This window comes from Idiotropiscis lumnitzeri, chromosome 10, assembly GCF_059441095.1.
Source record: "Idiotropiscis lumnitzeri isolate Australia: NSW breed Sydney's pygmy pipehorse chromosome 10, RoL_Ilum_1.0, whole genome shotgun sequence".
Taxonomy (NCBI): Eukaryota; Metazoa; Chordata; class Actinopteri; order Syngnathiformes; family Syngnathidae; genus Idiotropiscis; species Idiotropiscis lumnitzeri.
The window spans coordinates 3,897,223-3,903,806 of record NC_142400.1 but is presented as its reverse complement, the minus strand read 5'-3'; positions in this window follow the sequence as shown (position 1 = coordinate 3,903,806).

Genomic DNA, 6,584 nt, shown 5'->3' with positions numbered 1-6,584 from the left:
CCGGAATGTGTCAAATTTGTCGAGCGTGCGTGCGGTCAGCCATGTTTGTGGAGTTTCTCTGTGAAATAAAATTAAAGGAAAATATGAAAATTAGTCGAAACTACAGCTTATGTTTATAAAACAAATTAAAACTTGCTGTAGTTATTTTTCGACTGTCAATTACGGTCAAAGACGAGCTTCCGGGGTTCATTTGAAAAGTATTGATTTCGGTGTTGCCTGTGCGTCTGCACGGAAGGAGTCGTTTGAAAATTGTTGTTAACTATTACACAATACATTGTCTTGTGGTGAAGAAGCGCTCCATATTTAAAAAAAAATAATACTAAAACTAATAAAAATTTTACTTTTTCATTATTTTCAAATTGGAAAAAACAATTAAAAAACGAACAAACTAAAACTAAAGTAATTTAAAAAATCTAATACTAAAACTAATTAAAATGTAACTTTTTTATTATTTTCAAATTGATAAAAAACAATTAAAAAACAAACAAACTAAAACTAAATTCATTTTTAAAAAACTAATACTAAAACTAATAAAAAAAAATTTTTTAATATTTTCAAATTGAAAAAAAAACAATTATAAAAGGAACAAACTAAAACTAAATTAATAAAAAAAAAATTGATGTGGAAACTAACTCTCATGAAAAATTCAAAACTATTCTAACCTTGGCGGTTAGGTTCGTAAGAGCACATGAAATGAGTAAATACAGAGAATAAAGAACAATAAAAAACAGAAAGTGTTCATATTTTACAGCATGTGATAGCAAATCGCAGTCATGCCGTTTATCGTCTTTATTATTTGCCTGGCACCCTGCGTCATTCCGAAGACTCACAGCCAGGCAATAAGCGAGATCCCCCCCACTGCTTTTGGATCAGCTCTCACCGCCTAAATACCCCAATGACTTTATCGCTCGAAAATGAAACCCACGACGCCTGTGTTGTGCAAATAGCGCCATGTGAGCCGCGTTATTTAAAGCTCCACTGAGCTTCACAGCAGACGTGTAGGACGGTGAGGAGACCGGGTGGGGTGCGGTTTGCGTCCTCCCCACCCACCCGACACAAACGCCTCGCTGCTCTCATATAGTCACATTTACGAGAGCTCCTTTTTTTTTTTTTTGGGCCTGATTCACAGGAAGTTGTCGCACGCTGAACTCATCTGAACACGGTCACCTTCTGGTGGGTGCACGTTTGAATGAGAACGTGTGTGTGGGTTGATTTAACAGGCCTGCAGGCTTTAGAACGCTGTGAAGTGTTTTGGGAGATAAAAACGGACTTGTCAAGTGGGAACTCAATGACACACTGAATCAATGAGATGATGCGTGGTTGAGGAAGTGAAGTGTTCCTGTTCTATTACGTGTCATTGTAAAGGAAGAGGAATGTCAATTTTTTGGAGGTTATCTGGTGGGAAATGGTTTGCCGTTACTTGGCTCAGGTGTTGAGGAGGGAGTCATACAGCAAACCGGAAGTAGGCACAGGGAGAAAATGCAAAACTCTTAATTCATAAATATTAAAAAAAAATATATGACGATATTACATATAATTGGCATTTCGTTATTATTGTGGAAAAAGATAATAGAGGAAAAAATGGGGGCAAATTTGGAATCAGCGCAAAAAAGTTTGGGAAAAAAATGAGAAAAATTAACCATTGGAATTTATATATTTATAGTTTACATATTTGATCATTTTTTAAAATTTCTTTATGAAATATACACTGTTTAATATTTTATCTTTTTTCAAATTTGTACTTAAAACATTTCAAAAATTTGAAAAAAGCTTTTTTAATTTAAAATTTTATTTTTACATTTCATATTGATTTGTTTAAATTTTATCATTGAAATACTATTACTATTACTAAAATTAAAATGAACATGATTTTCTTTGCAATATAACGATGGATTTTTTTTGTCCCATTGACATATTCATATACGCGTATATATTTTAGAAATGCTTGAAAAAATGAACATTTTAGATTTTCAAATCAAAATTTCACTTTCAAAAATGTTTACAATAAAAACTGGCCAGCGAGTGACTGCCGCCAAGTCATGCGTTGCGGTCAACAATTTTCCACTCCAGTCCTGGTGGTGGCAGTAATGCTCATTATAGTAAACGTGTTTTCCCCCCAAAAAATCCCGAAAAAATAGAAACGAACGTTTGAGCAAATCCAAGTTATCCAAATTTGAAAATTGTATCCTTAGCTCTCTTTGATCCACCACCCAAAAACATTTCCCAAAATTGCTTACGTCGTCTCCACAATTTACACAAAGCAGTCCAGCTTTGTGGGCAAATAGATCAAAAACAGAATGTGTTCCAGGACTGGGACAGTTTAATTTTTACATTTCCAGCAAGCATGTTTTGCTTGGATTTCCTATGATCATTATTCTTTCCGCGGTGTCGGAAACAAACAACGCTTCCTTTTGATGCGCTCGTCTTGAGGTGAGCTTAGGAGGATCACGTTCAAAAAGGCTTTTTTTTTTTCCTCCCTTCATTTTGTAATTGTTTTCAAAGCTGCAGGTGCATCTCTATTCTAAATGTTTTTGAAGCAAGAAAACGCGTGGATGCCATACAAAATACGACAGCAATAAGACACAAAAGCTTTTTTTTTCTTTTTTTTTTTTCTTTTTGTAAAATGATTACACTCCTTGTTATGTATTCCCAAAAGGAATGCGTTCACCTTCGCCAACAAGCCTGTCGATTTAATTTATGTTATGATTGGCAATGATATTTTTGAGGGAGGGGTAGAGGGGCTTTGATGCTGCACAGATGGCGAAGTACCGTCCCGTGAGGAGGGAGAAAAAAAACGCAGCGAGCGATCGATGGATCACCTCACGTGGGTCCCCCTTGTGGAAGTTTGAACGTATCATTTACATTTTCAGACACTCCAGTCTGGAGCTATTTACAGTTATGAACCGTCTGGGAATCGGTGTCCTGCTCAAGGACACCCCCGCTGGATGGAAGGCCCGTCCAAACAGCCCCTTTCAACCAAAGCGGTAAATTCAGGGTCACGAAATGTAGTCAGCTGCGGCGCCATAAAGTCCATACGTTGGTTTTATTTGATACCCCCCCCCCCAGGGATGACATGTTCACAGGTCTCTAAATGGTGTCCGTGCAAAGGCTGTCGCTGAAGGACGCTCGGATAGGATGGCAATGGATGCGCACATCTCGAAGAGCGTCACGGTGGAGTTCAGTGACATTATGTGGGAAGGTTGTTCGGACCAGGATTATGAAAATTTAGAAATGTTCATTTTTTTATTTCATTTTGACTTGTTATTAAAATTGGTTTGTCTTAATTAGTTTGTAGAGGAGGATTGTTTTTTGTTTTTTTTTAGTATTTTATTAGTTTTAGCATTAGTTTTAGTTTTTTTTTTAATGGAACTTTTTGGGAGTGCAAGATAAGAAAAAAAATTCTCAAATGATTTTTTTTACCGAAATTAATACTTTTAAAATAAACCCTGAAAGCCCATGTGTGATATCAATTGACAATCTTGCGACTCTTAATTAGTTTTTCGAACTTAAGACATCATTTCAGTTATTTTTCTTTTTATCGTATCATTATTTTCCCGATTGTAGTCTTAGTTATTTCATTAACTTAACTTTGGTACAAACTCGTCACTTGACAAAACCACAATAGTGTTTGGCACATGACCTTGACTAGTTGCTAATCACGCGCTTTTGCCTTGAGGGCGAGGGACAGCTGCGGGTACTAACAAATGAGTGTGCTGAATAAAATGAGTCTGACACCTTAATTGATTGAAATTGTTCTATTTCTAAATGTGCCGTTTTAGTGGATGAGGGTGAACCAGTAATGAAGGGAGGGGGGGGGAGTGAGGCACAAGAAGGAATTAAAAAAAAAGAAAATTGAGTCGACACTATCAAAGCTGAAGACTGGCAAATAATTCCAGCAGCACAGCTTGAGAAATGTTTCTCTCCTGGTGCAAAGGGGGGGGCTTAACCGAAACATAGTGAGGCTGGAAAAATGATTCAGAAATATAGTTAACAATGTGGCTCAATAAAGGGAGTTTAACCATTTTTTGTAGTCAATGTTAAGGTGGTGAGTTGAGCTGACATTATTTAATCAGTGATGGCATTTTTTTAAGTTACCAACTTGCTGTCTTGCTGCCCAATCACCTCCAAAAATGAACTCAAGTGCTCCAATTAAAAACACATGTTCATCCTATCACAATCAGATAACTTCATGGCCTCACAGACAGTCGGAACTGTCTTAAAAGGTTTGCCACGTTTACTTGGATGATTGTACGCACATACAATACAAGTTATAGCGCCCCTATTGGAGGCTCTCGGTACTACGCATGACAGGAACTACCTCCGATTCACTGAACACAACTCGCTACAGGATCGCTACAAAATAGAACACTAAGACACTATTTATTGAAACGATGTATTGTAGCAAAGATGCATCTGTGGATTGTTGCAAGACTTTTATAAGACACGACAGCCGGTGAAACCGTGACGGTGTCGGAGTGTGATTTGTGACGGGAAGAAGATCTTGTCACGTGTGCAGGATAAGGTCGGTGCTCGTGTTGGTGAGTTTTGGCTCACGGTTTCGACTAGTTGATTGATTTTAGAAGATATTAAATGTATTTGCTTGTTTTTGTCAGCACTGCATCCATTGCCATTTTCCAAACGATTCGCCTCGCAGCTTGTCAGCAACATGTCATCATCCGCTTCAGTCAATTAAACACAACATAAAAAAAATGACTGCAGTCAAAGCTTTCGAAATATTTTATGACCGCCAGGACCGAATAAAGCGAGACAAAAGTCAAAGTTAGACGTGGAATACGTGCGTTTAAGTTTGTGCACGCGCGCGCAAACACGGAAAGTAAACATTCATCAATACAAAACAAAACAAAAAAAACCTGGCCTTTAATTTACGCCTCCAAAGGGATGCGTAAGCACTCCCAAAGAGTAGCCCGGGCTGCACTAAATCATCCTGGTGGCGAAAACAGCAGCAGATTTACATGCAAATGGGACGAGGCGCTCCGGCGTTTGTCTCGTCGTTTCAATTGTTGCTCGCCGTAAACAAGCCACTTAACCGCGGGTGAACGCGGCGCATTTGCCAAACCGATCACAACTTTCTCATAAATCACCACCTTTCATGACCAGGCCTCTGGCACACCTCCACTCGTGAAAGACTCTCGACCGGAGCTCGGAGAATCCTCGCTGGAGTTTATCAAGAGGGGGGGAAACATGCAAATTGACAGAATTTAGTGAGCTCACACAACACGACATGAGCATAGGCAGAATGTTTTTATTTTGAGGATGAGGATGACTTGTCCAACATACACTTAGACCCAAGTTGAAGTAAAAAAGTAACATTTTTGATGAGCTTAATTTACTGTACGGATAACTCGATTATCGGCAGGACCGATTATCAGCGCCAATATTCTGCAATTTTTTTATTTATTTATTTTTTTAAATCTGAAGTCAAAAAGAGATCAATTTAAACCTGGGTTAATTTCAGGGAACTATTTATTTATTTATTTAAATTTTCACTTGACTTTATAAGAGATGTTGTTGACACTGGGAACTGCCTTTGGTTTTTGTTTGAAATGAAAACAAAAATTTGTGATCTTCACCGATGGCCGCCGCCATTTTGCAAACACGTGATCGATAGCTCATTCGTTCAAATCATGTCCGAGAAGCACAATGACACAAATATCTCTTAATTCTTAATGGTTTTTTTTTAAACTGAGGCTTTTACCTGCTTGCAATATTATTATACATGTGCATTTTATTTCATGAAACACTGACTGAGGGTTGTATAATCAACAATGCCTTCTCAGCCATGTTGATTGTGTGCTAAGGCGTGAAGGTTATAATCTTGATTATCGGGGACAAAACAAGTATCTCATATTCTCACTCTTATTCAAGATTCCTTCATATTCTGTGTGCAGCATCAACGCGCATTTAGATAGCGGCTCAATCCACATGTAAGGCGGCAAAGTGTTTCAGTTCCTCAGCGTAATGCGACTGTGTAGAAACAGCAGTAAGGCGCAACTAATTACCTGCACCACTGAAACACATTTATCAAAACGTCCGGGTTGGTTAGTGAGGGTAATATCCCCAAATTCAGCGTCGGTACATTTCACACTCACAAACGCAACACAAAAAAAAGGCTATTGATGTGAAAGTTATACAGCCTTTATCGCATTTTTTTTTCCAGGTCTGCCGTTCACACAAAACAACCACACAGGGTGAAATTGACTTTGAGAGGCTGCGTGAAAGGGGTCAAAGGTGGGACGGTGGCTGCGTGAAAGGGTTCTCGCTTCTCGGCACACAGTTGCGGCAATGTCCCATTTGGGAGGGTTCTCGTTACTGTTCCGTCTCGGAAATGCCAATTAGTTGAGAACTGTGTGAAAAGCCTTAATCAGTCAACAATGTCACAATGAAGGCATGCACAGGCGAGACTGAGAGCCGCGCGCAATCAAAGTCATTCAGGAATTGAGTATTCGCAGCGACTGAAGAGCCACAACAAACGGGCAAAGGTTGTGTTCTTCTACTCCACACGCAGTTACGGCTCTTCACTTTTCTAAATTTAAACGCGGGCAAAATGCTCTCGCGAGCGGCAA